The 18,773-nt window shown below is 45.1% G+C and overlaps 1 long non-coding RNA gene across 1 annotated transcript in view; it reads left to right on the forward strand.

Annotated features, from left to right (window-relative positions):
* The first annotated feature begins 5,909 nt into the window (after window positions 1–5,909).
* Window positions 5,910–18,773, forward strand: part of LOC146350393 (uncharacterized) — a 55,772-nt gene continuing 42,908 nt past the window's right edge. The window contains exon 1 of the long non-coding RNA XR_014788849.1: window positions 5,910–6,055. This is a non-coding gene — a long non-coding RNA (uncharacterized LOC146350393). The remainder of the gene's footprint in view (window positions 6,056–18,773) is intronic.

Consider the following 18,773-nt stretch of genomic DNA (forward strand, 5'->3'; position numbering starts at 1 on the left):
ACATCATCAGGCCACAGGAACTGAAACTGAACCCACAAAATCAGGCAGATGGTGGCATCAGACACCTCAGCTGGAGCTGTGCTAACAACAGCATCAAGTTCTCTGCAGAGACAAGAAATTTTGTCCTCAAAGTGTGATGCAAGCAGGTCATAGCAGGTCTGTGAAGGGACCAAGGCTCCATTCACTAGATGGAGTGATAACAATCACCAGACCACCTGAAAGAGCTCTGCTGGACTGCTACTCAAGGACACAATGAGGGCAGCAAAATAAGCCTTGCCCACACCACCATGAAATAATCCTAATTATTGCATGTGCTCCAGAGCATGCTCGGTTGTCTTCACTGTGAGTCTTATGCCATTTGCGCTCTAGCCAGTGTCCATCTTGTTTCATTGTCCATAGCTCCCCAGTATACCAAGGAGCAGGGTGAGCTCTACAGCACCAGAGAGGGCATTTGGGTACAATCAAGTCGATGGTTTTCCACATCTCACTCTTCTACAGTGAAAGTAGATCCTCAGCTGGATCACCAGCTCTTTCCACTGGAAAATCCCCAAGAGAGTTCAGAAATCCATTAGATTCCACCAGGCTTGTGGGGCAGAATGTCCGAATGGGTCCCCTACCCCTGCAGGAGGGAAGTAATGCTGTGAATCAAATCTCACCAGGAAATGGTCTGATCACAACAATGGGGTTACTTCAATCCCCCCTCCCAATTTTCAGACTACCCATCCCACAGGTCAGAGCAAAGACCAAATCAAGGGTGTGCCATGCTTCATGTATTGGGCTGATGACGAACTGAGACAGCCCTATGGTTGTCCTGGAAGCCATGAAGTCCTTAGCTGGAGCTCCAGAGACAGCCTCAGCATGGAAATTAAACTCACCCAGAATCACTGTCCTGGGTTTGTCCAACACCACACTTGAGACTTTGCCAGATTGACCAGGTTGGCCACTGGACAGCAGGGTGGGCAGTACAGCAGCAGCATCTACACTCTGTCTCTATGGCCCAACACTAGGTGCAAACCCACAAGGTCTGCTCCAAGGTGGAATGGTTTCCTGGTAAGAGAGGTGGAAGTTGTGTAAACCATGGCAACTCGCCCCACCAGCCCTCCAGCTTATGTTGGTGCTGCACTGAGTACCCAGGCAGCTAGAGCTGGGTCAGATAAAATCCATCCAGTTCACCCACCGAAGTAACAGTAACACATGCCAGATTGGCCTTCTCATCCACAATTAAATCATGAATGAGTGCAATCTTATTCCAGACCGACCTGACATTCAATAGCAGCACTGCAAGACAGGAGGGTTCAGTGGAGGAACTACCAGATACATAAAACCTGGGGGAGTGGGGGTTGAAGGGAACACTGTATAAACAGTGTATAAACAATGATGATGATGATACAAGATTAAACTGCAAAAGAAGTATTGGATTTTAAGAACGTTTGCTGTGTTTTCTTTTCTTAACTTCCACAATACCTAAAGCAGTGTTCTCAGCAAGGACAAGCAAGCAAAGACATTTGTGGCTTTGACATGTGTATCTAGTGATAGGTAATTTAACTGGTTATAGAAATAGTCACTGTGATGAGCTAGCTAAAGACACCTGTTTTTGAAGCTTAATCTGATCTAAAACATACAGGGTGTTCTATTCCCTACCATCCCTACCCTTCTGTAAACAGAGCCTCTAGATCCTGAATTCAGGCATATATTCACTAGTCATTCTTACACATTAATGTTGATTCGGATGTGCAGGACGCTCACAAGACGTCACCTTATGTCTTCAGAAATGAAGATATGGGGCAAGTTATGTGGAAGGTGTTCAAATGAACCCCTTCCATTTAGTGTTACTGAAGAAGGGGTCCCATGTGCATATAGCTTAGGGATGGGTGAGTTAGAAAATATCTGATCTGTGTAAGGTGGCCAGGGGCACATTGTCAAAAAACAAGACAGGCTCCACCAACAAAGAGGACAAAAGAGGGCACCATTTTCCATATAATGTGCATATGCTAATTTATATGTATACATAAAGACATATAATTACACTTTGGAAAGAATTATTAAAATTTAAATTTCACAGAAGACAAACCAATTCATTTCCCAACCAAGTCACCCCTCAAAACTCTAAACTAATTTCCACTCCACCCAGATCACCCCAATCAGTTCTATTATTCAATTAATTATCCCTCAGATGATCCAGATTCTGCTCCCAAATGAATTTCCCTTCAATAAATTACCCCAATACAATTTAATCATTCACATCATTATCTTCCCCCTCCAAAAAAAAATAAAAATCAAATTACAGTAATGATAAATAGGGTCTGCATTGCAATTCCTTTCTAGTGGCAGTGCTGAGATTCTTACTAGGAGATGGAAATGAGGTTGTTGGGTGGGTCTTTCTTAGGGATGGCGGAAAATTCTGCCACGGATCTCGGTGAGACCGAATGCCAGCACATTCAGGCCCCCGAAACCCATGGCGGAATGAAGCCCCCCGCCTCCCCACATTGCGAAAGGCGCACAAAACGGAGCAATCACCTGCTGCCGTTTGCGCTGCTCTGCGAATGGCGGCCACGTCTGCGGCTGCCATTCGCTTCACCATTTTAGCTGTGATAGGCTACGTAAATACTTACATAGCCTATCACGGCTAACTCAGGGATGCCCCTGAGGAGGCAGTGATAGGCTATGTAAATATTTACGTAGCCTATCACAGCTAAAAAAGGGAACGCAAATGGCGGCCGCTGTAGCCGCCGCCATTTGTGTTCCTTTTTTTTTTTTCTTCCTGTGATAGGCTATGTAAATACTTACATAGCCTATCATGGCAAAAAAGGGATGCAAATGGTGGTGGCTACAGCGGCCGCTATTTGCGTCCCTGCGCAGCCCAGCAGCGGCCGGATGTCACTGCGGGCTGCCCCGGCCGACGGCTCTGTGGAGTTGCAGCAGAGCGGAGCTGGCCGTCGAGGATTTCAGGGGGAGGGACAGAGCGCCTCCCCCCCCACCGCAGATGTACGAAACAAAACAGGTAAGTCATTTTGTACATCCCTAGTCTTTCTTTGAAAAAGCAACAACCCGTAAATAATTAAGAGAGCAATCTTATGGCCACTAGATATAGTCTAGACGGCCACAGGATTTGGGGGTTTCTGGAAACTGCAGCCATCCGACCTCTTTTTCCAGAAACCGTGCTCCCTGCCCCCTCGTAGCCAGCGCAGTTCTTTCTGTGCTGCTGTTGTCACCAAGCTCATAAATGGAGTACAGAGAGGGTGAGAACAGGGAGCTCCCTGGGTGAGGAGGGGAGGAGACAATGGAAGCCACTTTAGACAACTTCTTATCAGGTCTCCAGGTCCCTTCCCTCCCTCTCCCCGAAAATGCTAATCTAGCAACAAATGCAGAGGGGCTGGAGCATGGAGGAGAGGATCCCCTCCATGCTCTGTCCAGCCTGCATTGGATAGGCATCAGCCTCCAACTTTGGGGGTTGACATCTATCTTGATAGGATTGCACCCTAAGGCAGCGAAAGCCAAGGCATTACAGCTGCTCAACTGAGCTGAGCTGCCTGATGATGTCATGAATGGAAACATCAAATGCCTCTGTGTAGGGAGGGAAGGTAAATGACATTGTCTGCATTTCCTTTCGAGGGCAATTGCATGAAAAAAGAAATGGCTTCCTCTATAGCATGCTCATAGGGGCAGCTATTTCTTTTCCCATACAACTGACCTCTAAAGGAAATGCAAATTATGTCATTTCCCTTCCCTCCCTTCACAGAGGCATTTGAAGTTTTCAATCATGCTGTGCATCAGCCAGCTCAGCTGCTGCAGCACCTTGCCTTTGGCTGCCAATTTAGGGCAGTGCACCACTTTGGTCCAAAGGCCAAATAACAAGGCAAAGCAGGCTGATTCAGAGGTGCCTCGGCATGATATGAGGTAGATCAGAACAGCCTTGAGGTGCTCCGAAGCAAAGCAGCTCCTATACGAGGTGCCTTGGTCCGCCTTGGTGATTTGAGGATCTCATGATGCGTTCTGAGCAGCCCAGACAGCCTCGCACCAAATGAATCAACTTGCGAGAGATCAGGAAGGAGGAGGAAGAGGAGGGAGGGGAAAAGAGAGAGGAGGAGAAGGAAGTGAGCTTTGGCGAATGGGTGGACGCCCTCTCCCATATTTACGAAACGCTGGATGCCATTTGCGTCCGAAGACAGGCAGCAGCAGGTAGCAGCGGACGGCAGTGGATGGACAGCAGCAGGTAGGATCCGGCTGGCACGGATTCCCCTGGGTGGCGGAGGTGAGTCTTTCATTCTGCCACGGACTCCGGGGGGCCGGATTCTAAGAAAAAACAGCAACAATTCTAAGAATCCGGCCTCATTGGAGTCCGTGGTGGAATTCTTCGCCATCCCTAGCCCTAGGCCAATTATGTTTTTAAAAGGTAAGCAGCCACCTTACCTTTTGTCCAGTACTGGGCATATTGAATCTGGATGCTTTTCTAAGAATCCCTTCAAATACCAGGTAGTATTTAGTCTATTAAGTGCATCATGGGGGCACAAGAAATTTGAATTTCAGATAAGAATCCATTAAAATGAGAGGTCATTTCAACTGAAGTTAAAACTAATAACAATAAATAATAAATAATTATGATAAGGATTTTAAAAAGATCAGTAAATACTTAATTTTGTTGTTTTACCTGGTCTTGGCATTTTAAATGAGTTTTTAGCTGTTTCAAATTGTTTTAATGTTTTGTATGTTTTAGTCCTGCTGTTAAGATTCCTTGAGTGTTTACTAGATAAAGGCATCTAAACAGTAATAACAACAACAATAGTTAGGCTGAGAAAGTTTACAGCAGGGACAGAACCTATGACCTACAAAGCTGAACACTTTCCGGTAGCCATTCATTGTAGCCTGCCAAGTGTTTGACACAAAACCACACACAATTTTTGCAGTCCAATACAGGCAGCAAAATCTGAATGTTTATTGACCCCTGATGTTCTGCTATGCATAGCTGGTTAAGTAGTGTAGTGTTGATTTGATGGTCTGCAGTGCCTGAAGTAGGATAAAAAAGGGAGCGGGATAGTTTCAAAGTGGGAGAAAAAAAGGAAGAGGGAAAGTTAGATCAGGCTCAGTTATACCCTCTTGAAAAGAAGTGGGATGGTGTCCCACCCCACTTGGAACACAGGTGGGATCATGCCATTTTGTTGTGTGTTTTTTCACCTAGCTATGAGATAATCCTACCCTCACCCTTTTATCATTCCCATTCATGGGACTGGATAATAAAAAAAGTGTCAAATACATGTTTCCTAAAGCTTCATAATCTATAAGCACCCATGGGCCATTTGCATTGCCAAGGAAAGCAGCTAAATGCCTTGCACATGGCCTAGCATCAAAATAAGGACCTGGATAGGCTTATCCTCTAGCTTATATTAGTGTTGTGATGAATCCTGCCCCGTTTTTGGAATTCTCTCCCTACAAAAGAGGCATTGTTTTTCCTGCTCTTTTGTAGGGAGGGGGAGAATTTTGAAGAATTTTCTCCTTGGGGGAGTGGCATGGTTTCCCCCTACCTTTTTAAGTTTGGGAGGTGGCTGAAGGATCTTATTTCTTTTATTTAAAAAAACAGCTATGTGAAAAACACCCTCAGCACGAGAGTCTTTACAGACAGGCTTCTCCAGCCCAGCAGCACTTCTTGAACTCCCATGAGACCACATGACCTCGCCCTCTCCTGTAGGCATTCAGGAAAAACTCGTGGCCTACAGAAGCTTTGCAAAGAGTCCTGGGCTGTTGCAAACAAGAACAAATGAAGCTTTAGGAAAACGCTTACCTTGCTTGTTCTGTGTTGCTGCAAGGAAGAACAACATTCTTCTAAAACGGTTAGAGCCCCATTTCCTCTTTTCTTGCAAAGATGTTTCTGCAGCCTGAGAGTGCCTCGTGTATGCCTATAGGAGAGGGTGACTAGGTCACGTGGCTCTTTGGAGTTAGAAAGAGCTGCCAGGTTGGAGAAGAGTCCTGGGGTCCTGCAAGTGCAGGGAGTGTTTACATACATACATACATACATACAAGAACCCCACCCCACCGTCAGATACTGCCTACACTTAAAAAGGTAAGTGGAAATCCTGTCCTCCTCCCCAGGAGAAAGTTATTCAAAATTCTCTCACACACACCCAGTCTTTTTCAGCAGAGTTTTCATTCCCCCCACCCCTGAAATGCCGAAAACAGAAGAATCGAAATTTTTGGCACAGCTAGAAGGGCTCCTGTTACTACCCTAAGCCATTTTCTTTGATTGCTTCAAGGGGGGGGGGGTGGACTGTTGCCATGGCAACCTAGTCTTTGTTAGGCCAGTTAATGGATTACAAAATCATTTGATTTATTTTTAGATTACATCAGGCAAAGGATACTAAACTTCACTTGAAATTGGACTTTGTTGTTTTTGAATTTTATTTTAATTACTTATTCTTTATCCAGATAATTATTCCTTATTGAGATAATTATATTGAAGCACTCTTTTTCTCATGGCAAGTCCCGCAGGAGTTCATTACCAAAAAGCGAACAGTTATGAAGAAGAAAGTGAAAAGGGTTTCCATAACAGATACTGACGTAATTTTTTAATTATTACTATTATTTGAATGAGCAATGATCCCTTTCGTTTCTCATACCCAAATATTGTTCTTTAATGAACAATGGAACAATTAATGGGGGAGTGTTTACATTCAAAATTATTTATTATATTTCTTCAATATTTCCATCCCAGGTGACTGTATGTAGAGTAGTGAACTGAATGTCTGACTTGGAGATTTGACCTGAAATTCCTAGTCAGCCATGACGTTTGTTAGATGACCTTAGGCTAGCCACTTTTTCTTATCCTAACCAACCTTGCAGGGTTTCTGTGAGGAAAATCCTACATATGCCACCCTCATCTCCTTGGATAGATGCAAATGCAATGAAATACCTCATAATTTCAAAATTTTGCATCAAGCTGAAGGCCTGTTCATGCATAAAGGACAGCGAATATATTCAATGCATGGAGGAAGGGTTGCAAATGCTTGAAATAAAAATAAATGCATCTGGTACTATGGGAGAGAACTTAACACTCATAGAAACCAGATGTCATACAGAGCTGATAACTCAAGGAAGTAAGAAAATCATAGGTCTTAGTCACCCACTCCCCATATCATCCATGGTCATTGACGGAGTGCCTCTGAATACCAGATAATGAGCCAAGCAAAAGGAGATGGCTGTTGTTCTTGTGTCCATTTCTCCTGCATTGGACTTCAAGAAATGGGCACAAGAATTCTGCCACCAGTGATGTAGGGCTAGGGGACACTTTGGGGGAAATATATTTTGATGGAAGAGTGTGAGCTGATGCCCAGTGGACAGTAGGGTGGCCACTTCTGAATTTCCAAAATCCATGAACAGGAAGGCTGTATAATGCTTTAACAACCTACCTGGGAAGGGAGCAACTGAAGGAGAAATATCTAGTTAGCACAGCCTCCTTGTACATCTATAGCAACCATCTATAGCATCTCAAGTTAAAGTTCCGGGGGCAGGGGCAGTAAAAAAAGATGGCACCCCTAGTCCTGCTACTGAAATTTCAGTGTACAGTGCATTGCTGCCCTCTTTACTTTTTAATGCTGATTTTAGGATGGCTCTTGTAAATGATTCACCTCCCTGCCCTGGTTGGGTTAGGGTTTCAAACATCTCTGCTATGGCTGCATTGCTTAAGACGTTTCAGTATTCTACTGGATTCTTTGCTGAATGTTTTAGGCTTGGTATTTATGATTCATGAGCCCTTTAAGGCATTCAAAGAAAGGTGAGCATCTTTAGTAAATGGCAGTAGGTAAACTTGCATATTTTTAGGGGGGCTATTGGTTAAAGTTCGGGGGGGAGGGAAACATGTAATGGCAGGTGACCCCTGCCTCCCATCTTGTTTTAGACTATGATATGAAAAAGAGAGATGGAACAAAGACACTGCTTCTTTCAGGGCTCTTCACAGCATCAGGGTGAAAAGTGTTTGCACTGTGCAGAGTAGAGTGAGACTACTTAAAATCAAGGCATATTATACAAACAATGCAGTCATCTCGGGCAGTCAACATGGTCTCACAGTGACCCCTACAGGCAAGTTAAAGAAGGGAATGTTTGAAGCAAGAATAAAAACAAATATTGGAGTTTTACGTAAACTTTGTTATTTTGCCAGAAATGTTTCATGCTCTTAGTAAAATTTTGCAGACGTATACATCCTTTAAAAAATCTAATTGCTGCACTGAATATTTTCAGAATATTTAAAGGTTTGTGACATACAGGCTTGATGGCACAAACCTTTACATTAATAAGGAAAATGTAAAAAACAAAAACAAATACGTTATAGTGTTCAGCCAAAGAGACATTCAGTGGGTTTAAATTGTTTAGAACAGAGAAATAAGGAATCCTATATTACAGATCTTTAATTTCCTTTCCTTTTAGGTTCAATGTGGTGCCCCAGGTAAGAAACCGGCACCTGGAATAAATTGTAACAAACTTTATAGGATAAACGTTCCTCATGTACACTGATCATAGATTCTCAGGAAATAATTGTTCAAATAGATTGATAATAGAATAATTTGATAAGATGTTATAAAGAGAACATAAAATAAGTAAATAAAAAGATAAAGTTTCAGATGGGGATGGGTGAGAATATTGTTTGATTCATTTCACCAAAACTTTCACAGTTCTTCATAAATGGGAGGGAAAGAACTTGAGATTAAAAAAAAGTTAGGCCCTGGGAGAAATCAGAACTGACAAATGCATCCATCCAGGCCCAGGGCATTAAGTGCTTAGCTTTCCAGAGTCGGGGTTTGAATCCTTGTATATTCAAACATGCTTGTGGTACACTGTATAAGGGTTGCCACCTCTTTTTTTGATGGGTTCCTCATCTTTAATAACAACATGTCAGACAGGTACAGCAAGGTTCTCTCCATGCTGGGAATAGCTGTACCTATTGAATTTGGCCAGTACAGATAGGTCTGAATTTTGTTTCAAGTTGTTTTTTATAAGAATTTACCAAAATTTACCAATTTCTTCATATATAGGAGAGAAAAACATGAGGTGTTTGTTGTTTTTTTAATCTGAATGCAGGATGAAGTGAAACTGACAGATTTCTCGCCCTCTACTTTCAGATACCTCTAATACGTAATACAGATGAAAATTGACATATTTATCAGTTAAGCAGAAACAGAAAAAAGGAATGATTTTGCCATTCCAGCATGTCTATAGAAGATGGGTTTAGCCACTAGTTAATTTTTTTTTATTTGCTGGCTATACCACTGACATCAGAAATGGAGGCTATCACTTTATCAGTCAAAACAGCAATCAGTCTCTGCTAAGACTTTGCTAAGGGGGCAATTTTTACTGAACCCATCAAAGTAAGGGTTAGCTCACTCCCCCTGGAGCTTTCCATTTAACTAGAGGCCAAGATGCTCTCTCTCAGACCATCCTCTCTGCAATGAACTCTGCATATGCTCTGGAACCTAAGACTCTACTCAAGTAGGTAACATATACCTAGAATAGTTAAGACTAATTTTATTGATATTTTTTGTAGTTCCCTCTGTGTGTGTGTGAGTGCGTGCGTGCATGTATACAATTGCTGACTTCCCTCGGTCTTTCCCTACCCCCCTTTTTCTTTCCATCCAAATAAACTTATTTTTATATTTGGACTTTTTTGTATGTTGTTTTAAAAAGGGAATTCTCACTAAACTATTCCCCATACAAAAGACTGCATGATTACAAAGCTGCCTCTTATGTTTTGGGGATTTTAAAAAGGGGGTTATTAAGTTCTGTATTTCTGAGCTTTGGGAAAGGACATCCAAAGCACCTCCTTTCCTTTTTTCCTAGGGCTGGGCGGAAGGGAAGTGCCCCTTGGTAATACGGATCAGAAACTCCCCAAGCAGCTGGACAGATTAAGGTGTGCCAGGAGGTTCATCCTGCCTAGTGATAGCTTCTCAGTAATCCTTTTTCCTGGGGACCCCTTGTAAAGAAGGGGTCCACAAGGCAGAAATGTTATTCTCCCTCCCAGTCTCTTGACATACACCATTTGGGAAAACAGAGATATCTACAAGAAAATTTGGAAAGCTTTACACATTCCTAACGAACAAGGCAATGGGAAGGGAAGTTCTCCGGCACAAGCCCTCTGAGCTCTTTAAACTGCTGCTAGGTAAAAGGAGTCAAACAGTTATTGGCTGCTAGCTATGCTTTGCAAACTCCTGTTTTGTTCTTTTCAACTACTGCTGACTGTTTGCCAATACATGTGAAGTTTTTTGTCCACAAGAATTAAGCGCAGCGATTTTTGCATCCATCTTGTGACAGGGTAAATACTGCAAGGGTTCTATGGCTTTATGCATGGCACACTCATTTCGCGACCTACCGAATTACAGTGACAGGTTTGGCAGATGGTGGCTGGTCTGTGATGGGGGAAAATAGGATAGTATCTTATTTAGCTCTTAATTTGTCTATTCCCAAAAGGCCAAATGAAATTGACCCAGTACTAACATTTTAAATGTTCTAATTGTCCTGCAGTACTCCAGGGCCAATAACAACAGTAGCCAATTATGAGATGTTGCTTACTGCTGGCACATTACATACCAAAGGGCCAGTGAGAGCAGAGCAAACAAAGGAACACATCTTATAGAATTATTCAAAAATATTTCATTTAGTCCTGTCACTAAAATCAGATTAAGGGTGTGGGGTAGAATGAGGTTGACAAATAATAGCTTGCCTGTAAACTTCTTGATTCACAGTCTTGTCTCCTATGCTAAAAGAGCTAGTGTTGGGAGTCAGTGTAGTAGCAAAGACACTGAGCTGTGAACCGGGAAGGCTCTGGTTCAGATCACTGCTATGAACTCCTGAGGATATCTTAAACACTATTCAAGCATTTATCTCTCTCTCTCTCTCTCTCTCTCTCTCACACACACACACACACACACACACTCCAACGTGTGAGTGGGACCGCACCAAGTGCCCATGCCCTGGGCCCCCAATTATGCAGGGTTCTAGGCTGTGTGAAAGATTTTTTTTGTGTACAGCGGTATGTGTTAAGTCTGATCCATGCAGTCATTCACAATGAACATCCAGATGCCAGGGTGTGTCATGCACCAGGTCCCCAAACACTCATCCTCAGAGATTCCTGACCCCTTGTCCTCAAAAGAAGAGGCTCCAGAGTTTATGGGAGAAAAGGCCAGAAAATGGCCTTACACTGCTTACATCTCCCCAGGACCCACTTCTTCAGAAACCGCCCAGGGTGGGCTCCCTTGCATCCAGAGGAGGGTGCACTACTTCCCTCAGACTCAGTCCATGAGGACACTAGCATGCCACAGCCACTCCCATGTTGTCACAGCCTGATATTGCTAAAACAGGTCATGCCCCTTAAGAGTCAAACCCTCAATCAATATAAAGGCAGGACCAACCAGCCTAAATTAGGGATGGCGGAGAATTTCTCCACGAATCTTCGGGAGGCTGAGCGCTGAGGCATTCGGCCCCCCGAAAGTGTTGGGGAAATTCTCCGCTGCCCCCCCCCGGGATGGGACTTACCTTCAGTGAATGTCCCTCTCGGCGGCGGGTCCCGGCGGCAGTTTGGCGGCGTTTTGTCGGGGGCGGGGTGGCGGCCGGTCTCCCAACCGGCTGCCACCGCCGCCATTACAAAATAAAAAAGTAAACAAAAAACACACACCCGTGATAGGATACATGACGATTTACGTAGCCTATCATGGCTAGATTTCCAAAGTCAGCCGTGATAGGCTACGTAAATCGTCACATAGCCTATCACGGGTGATTTTGGGGGGGGGGAAGCGCGTACGCAAATGGCGGTGGCCCATGGGTGCCGCCATTTGAGTTCCTTATTTTCGCACGTCTAGTCTACGTAAAGATTTACGTAGACTATGGCGAAAATAAGGGCAACGCAAATAGCGTTCCCTTATTTTCGCCGTAGTCTACGTAAATCTTTACATAGACTAGACGTGACAAAATAAGGAACGCAAATGGCGGCACTCATGGGCCGCCGCCATTTGCGTACGCGCTTGTTTTTCCCAAAGTCACCCGTGATAGGCTACGTGACGATTAACATAGCCTATCACGGCTAACTTTGGAAATCTAGCCATGATAGGCTACGTTAATCATTACGTAGCCTATCACAGGGTGTTTTTGTTTGTTTGTTTTACTTTTTTTCGTGGCCGGGGAGACGGGGCGCTTCTCCCCGGCCTGAATTTCGGCTGGGCGAGGCGGGGTGCCTCCCCCCCCCCAGCCTGAATTTCGGCCGGGCGAGGCAGGACGCCTCCCCCCCCTCGCCTGAACTTCGGGGGGAGAAGCGAAGCACCTCCCTCCCACCGCGAAAAAAGCTGCGGGACAAGGTAAGTCCCTTTCGTACATCCCTAGCCTAAATATGGCTAAGCTCTTATGTAAGGCTCACTCTTGCTCTGCTCCTTGCTGGAGCAACAGACAGACAAGCCTTTCTGTTGCTTTCCATTACCATTCCTGAAACCTGATTTTGCTGATAATTCCTGAAATATGACCTTACTGAAACACCCAGTCCATAGCAACCCAGGCCTTACCAGCACATAAACAGCACTAAGCCCTCACCATAGTAGAAGAAGAACAGGGTTGGGGCTGCTCAGGAAACACAATGTTGGGGGTGTCTCCTCCGTGCAGCCCTCCTCCTGCATTGGGGCACCATCTGAGTAAAACATCTGAATAGGGCTTATAACAAGCCATGTTCTCTGTCATCCCCACCCTCTCCACATGGATGAGGATAATACTGACCTGTGCTACCGGGTTCTTGCAAGATGTATGTATATAAAGTAGGTTAAACTTTAGAAGTGCTATATAAATGCTAGGAATTATTATATTAGCTCTCTATGGTATTTGCAAATACCAATATGGTATTTGCACAGTTAGTTTACCAACTTTGGATCCAAGCTTTCCCAAATATCCACTATAAAAAAACTGGGTATGATCCAGATTCCATGCTGCCTATATGGAGGAAAAAGGTGCAGAAGACAAAAGCAGGAGTGAAGAGATGGTTGATGATGGAAGGGGAAAGATAGAAAAGAAAAACATACTAGCCTTCTCCAACCTGGTGCCCTCCAATATTTTGTACTACAACTCCCAGCATTCCTGGCCACTGGGCATGCTGCCTGGGGCTAGGGATGTCCGAAACTCACTTACCTTTTCACGGAATTTTTCACAGTGGGGGGGAGGCGCTCCATCCCTCCCCCCAAAATCCTCGACGGGGGGGAAGCGATCCGGTCCTCCCCCCCGGAATCCTGTCCGGCCGGCTCTGCTCTGTGGTGGCTCTGCCCGCAGCCGGATTTCCGGCCACTGATGGGCTGCTGCGGATGCAAATGGCAGCTGCTGTAGTGGCCGCCATTTGCATCCAGCCAGGCTGCCGGGATAGGCTACTTAAGTATTTACATAGCCTATCACACCCAAGTATTTACATAGCCTAGCACCCCCCCCCCAAAAAAAAAGGCATACGCAAATGGCGGCGGTTACAGTGGCCGCCATTTGCGTTCCCTATTTTTCACCGTTTTGTCCTACGTAAATATTTACATAGGCTAGAACAGCAGGAAAAAAAGGAACGCAAATAGCGCCCACTATGCTATTTACATTTCCCTTTTTTTTGCCGTAATAGCCTATGTAAATATTTACGTAGGCTAGAACGGCGAAAAATAGCCACCGTAGCCACCGCCATTTGCGTATGATGGGTTTTTTTGGGGGGGGAGGTTAGCTGTGATAGGCTACGTAAATACTTACGTAGCCTCTCACAGCTGCAAGGATGCCAATGGTGGCCGCAGCAGCCCGGCCACCGCCGGAACCACCGCCGCCACATCCGCCGCATCTACCCCAGGTAAGTTCCATCCTGGGGGGATTCCATGGGGGGGCGGGGGGGCAGGAGGCCGTTCACTGGAATCCGTGGCGGAATTCTCTTCCATCCCTACCTGGGGCTGGTGGGAGGCAAAATTGAAAGTATCTAGAGGGCACCAGGCTTAGGAAGGCTGTTCTAGATAACAGTGTAGCAAAATGGAGGCAGGCAGGAGTAGGGATATGTGAATCAGGAAAACTCAAGCTTGTTGAGTCCATATCAGATTGTGAGCTCCCCCCACACACATAAATATGTATGTATATTTTTGTATGCATTTTCCCAAATGTATGCATGAATAGTGAACATGTTTCATATGTATGCATTTTTCAAACTCATTTTTCTTTTGTTCTGTAAATTGCGCTGTAACCTGAGAAATGTATGGACTTCGACTGCAGATTGCATTCAGTGAACTGGGTGCATTCTGGTCCGAAACAAACTGACATAATTTTTTTCTGACATCCCTAGGTAGGAGGAAGAAATTTCCTATGCCAGAAATCTTTCCTTCTTCCTCCACTCCTGGCTATCTGTCATATACAGTGGTGCACTCTGAACTCATTCCCCCTGTGTGGAGAGGGGAGATTTGAATTGTACCTCCAATGTTTAATACCTACTTACAAAAAAATAGTAATAGTCCACAATCTCTCTCTCTCTCTCTCTCTCTCTTTCACACACACACACACACACACACACACACACACACCATTCTGGTTTCTAGTTTATGTAGTCATGGAAATCAATGGAAAACAAGACATAAATTATTTTCTTCACTATATCAACATGAAAACAATATCAACCATTTGTCCAAATATTGTCCATTACAGATAACACATGTTCCATATAGTGATTTTGCTAACAGGCGGTACATACTTAATGAAGTGCCCAACTTTCTAAAGACTGGGTATGGCATTTGCTCCACGTGTTTCAAACAGCAGCTTATAGAATCATAGAATAGTAGGGTTGGAAGGGGCCTACAAGGCCATCGAGTCCAACCCCCTGCTCAGTGCAGGAATCCAAGTCAGAGCATCCCTGACAAATGGCTGTCCAGCCTCGTCTTGAAGGCCTCCAGTGTGGGAGAGCCCACCACCTCCCCAGGTAATTGGTTCCATTGTCGTATTGCTCTTACAGTCAGGAAGTTTTTCCTGATGTTCAGCCGGAATCTGGCTTCCTCTAACTTGAGCCCATTATTCCATGTCCTGCACTCTGGGATGATCAAGAAGAGATCCTGGCCTTCTTCTCTGTGACAACCTTTCAAGTACTTGAAGAGTACTATCATATCTCCCCTCAGTCTTCTCTTCTCAAGGCAAAACATGCCCAGTTCTTTCAGTCTCTCTTCATAGGGCTTTGTTTCCAGTCCCCTGATCATCTTTGTTGCCCTCCTCTGAACCCTCTCCAGTTTGTTTGCATCCTTCTTAAAGTGTGGTGCCCAGAACTGGACACAGTACTCCAGATGAGGCCTAACCAGTGCTGAGTAGAGGAGAACTAGTAGTTCCCGGGATTTGGAAGCGATGCTTCTATGAATGCAGCCCAAAATAGCATTTGCCTTTTTTGCAGCCACATCACATTGTTGGCTCATATTCAGCTTGTGATTGACAACAATTGCAAGATCCTTCTCACTTGTAGTGTTGTTGAGCCACATATCCCCCATCTTGTAACTGTGCATTTGGTTTCTTTTTCCTAGGTGCACAACTTGGCATTTATCCCTATTAAATGTCATTCTGTTGTTTTCTGCCCAGCGCTCCAGTCTATCCAGATCACTTTGAATTTTGTTTCTGTCTTCCAAAGTATTAGCTATCCCGCCCAATTTTGTGTCATCTGCAAATTTGATCAGCATTCCCTGCACCTCCTCCTCCAAGTCATTCATAAAAATGTTGAAGAGCACTGGGCCCAGGACTGAGCCCTGCGGTACCCCACTCGTTACCTCTCCCCAGCTTGAGAAGGTCCCATTGATAACCACTCTTTGAGTCCGATTCTGTAGCCAACTGTGGAACCACCGGATCGTTGTTTCATCTAGCCCACTTTGAGCTAGTTTGCTCATCAGGATATCATGGGGCACTTTGTCGAAAGCTTTGCTGAAGTCGAGGTATATGATGTCTACAGCATTCCCACGGTCTACAAGGGAGGTTACTTGATCAAAAAATGAGATCAGATTTGTCTGGCAGGACTTGTTTTTGACAAATCCATGTTGGCTTCGAGTAATCATTAGGGATGGCAGAGAATTTCTCCCCGAAACTTCGGGGGGCCGAGCGCCAACGTGTTCAGCCCCCGAACAAGTTTCGGGGAGAAATCCTCTGCACCCCACCCCCCCGGGACAGGACTTACCTTCCCTGAATGTCCCTCCTGGCGGCGGGTCCGGCTGGCGGTTCGTCCGGTGTTCGAGCGGGACGGGAGCGGCAGCTGGTCTTTCGACCGGCTGCCGCCGCCGCCATTGGAATGAAAGAAAAAAAAAAACCGTCCCCTGATAGGCTACGTGACGATTCACGTAGCCTATCACGGCTAGATTTGCAATGTCAGCCGTGATAGGCTACGTGAATCGTCACGTAGCCTATCACGGGTGACTTTAAAAAAAAAAAGTGTGTACGGATAATGGCGGCCCCCATAGGGAGCCGCCATTCCCGTTCCTTATTTGGTCGCTGTAGTCTACGTCAATGTTTACGTAGACTACGGCGAAAATAAGGGCAACGCTATTTGCGTTGCCCTTATTTTCTCCGTAGTCTACGTAAACATTTACGTAGACTACAGCAACTAAATAAGGAACGCGAATGGCGGCTCCCTATGGGGGCCGCCATTCGCGTACGCGCTTTTTTTTTTTAAGTCACCCGTGATAGGCTACGTGACGATTCACGTAGCCTATCATGGCTGACTTTCCAGATCTAGCCGTGATAGGCTACGTGAATCGTCACGTAGCCTATCAGGGGACTTTTTTTTTTTTTTTTTTTACTTTCGTGTTCGCAGCCGGGCGAGGTGGGAAGCCTCCTCCCCGGCCTGAATTTCGGCCGGGCGAAGCAGGAAGCCTCCCCCCCAGCCTGAATTTCGGCCGGGCGAGGCGGGAAGCCTCCCCCCCCGGCCTGAACTTCGCGGGGGGAGCAGCGAAGCACTCCCCCCCACCGCGAACAAGCTGCGAGAAAAGGTAAGTGACTTTCGTCCACCCCTAGTAATCATGGCATTGTTTTCAAGGTGCTTCCAGATGGATTCCTTTATCATCTGCTCCAGAATTTTCCCAGGGATTGATGTCAGACTGACTGGTCTGTAGTTCCCAGGTTCCTCCTTTTTACCCTTTTTGAAGATAGGGACAACATTAGCCCTCCTCCAGTCATCTGGCACTTCCCCCGTCCTCCATGATTTCTCAAAGAGAATAGACAGCGGTTCTGAGAGTTCTTCTGCCAGTTCCTTTATTACTCTAGCATGCAGTTCATCTGGCCCTGGAGATATGAACTCATTCAAAGTAATGAAGTGTTCCTTGACCATATGCCTATCGATCTCAAGCTGCAATCCTGCCCCTTCAGCTTGTACTTTGCCTTTGCCGGGGGGGGGGGGGTCATAGACCCTCTTTTGGGAGAAGACTGAGCCAAAGTAGGAATTGAGCACCTCTGCCTTTTCTTTGTCATCTGTTATCATTTTGCCATCCTCATTTAATAGCTGAACCACCATTTCTTTCCTCTGCCTTTTACTATGCACGTAGCTGAAGAAAGCCTTTTTGTTGTTTTTAGCATCCCTTGCTAACCTCAGCTCGTTCTCAGCTTTAGCCTTCCTGATGCCATCCCTGCAATTCTGTGCTAACTGCCTGTACTCTTCCTTTGTTACTTGGCCTTCTTTCCACTTCCTATATGTGTCCTTTTTTGTTTTCAGGTCATCCCTAAGCTTTTTGTGAAGCCACATTGGCTTCTTCTGTTGTCTTCCACCTTTTCTTCTTGTTGGAATTGTTTGTGATTGTGCCTTGAGAATTTCCTTTTTTAAAAGCTCCCACCCATCTTGAACTCCTTTTCTCGTTAGCGTCGCTTGCCATGGGACCTTACTGATCATTGTTCTGAGTTTATTAAAATCAGCTTTCCTAAAATCCAGGGTACGCTTTTGACTACACTCAGCTTTTGCTTCCCTTAGAACCAAGAACTCAAGTACAACATGGTCGCTTTCCCCCGGAGTTCCTGTAACTGCTACTTTATCCACTAAGTCATCTCTGTTGGTTAGGATCAAGTCAAGGGTAGCCGATCCTCTAGTTCCTTCCTCTACTTTCTTTAGGAGGAAGTTATCTGCCACACAAGTCAGGAATTTCCTGGAGGGGCCATGTTTTGCAGAATTTGTCTCCCAACAAATATCGGGGAAATGGAAGTCCCCCATACTACTACATCATGCTTCCTTAAAACATTGGCTATTTGCTTTTCTTTTTAAAAGCTTCTTTTACTTACCTTTTTTATACATTTTCAGTACCATTACGGCCATCGCTTCTTCTTTTTGTTTTGAATAGAAATAAACTCTGAACACAGTGTTCCCTGAAAAACAGAGCTAGGGAGAGAGTGGAAGCAGAGAGTGGATGCCCTTCTCTCCATCCATTCTGGATTTTAAGCGTCTAGACCAGGGGTGGGCATCACACAGCCCATGGGCCACATGCAACCCTTACCACCCCCATTGCCCCCCCCCATGCCTATTTAATTTGTTTTCACTGGAAAAATAATTTTTAAAAGACTTGCACTTTGCTGCTAAAATTTGGTGCCACACTGATACAGAGGCTTAGAATGAACAAACCTAGCTTGAAAAAAAGATAAATTTGTCCATTCTAAGACTCTGTAGTGGCAAACTGTGACTTCTTTTTTTTTAACCCCCTTTTATGGTGGCAAGGTGATGGCATTGTGGCCCACGGCAGGTCTGGGGGAGGGAACTGCCTGAAGTTGCCTTGATCCAGACTTGGATCCAAATCAATTTTCATAGTGGTCAGGTGAAA

This window comes from Heloderma suspectum, chromosome 3, assembly GCF_057233095.1.
Source record: "Heloderma suspectum isolate Gila_16-S chromosome 3, 16-S_ref, whole genome shotgun sequence".
Taxonomy (NCBI): Eukaryota; Metazoa; Chordata; class Lepidosauria; order Squamata; family Helodermatidae; genus Heloderma; species Heloderma suspectum.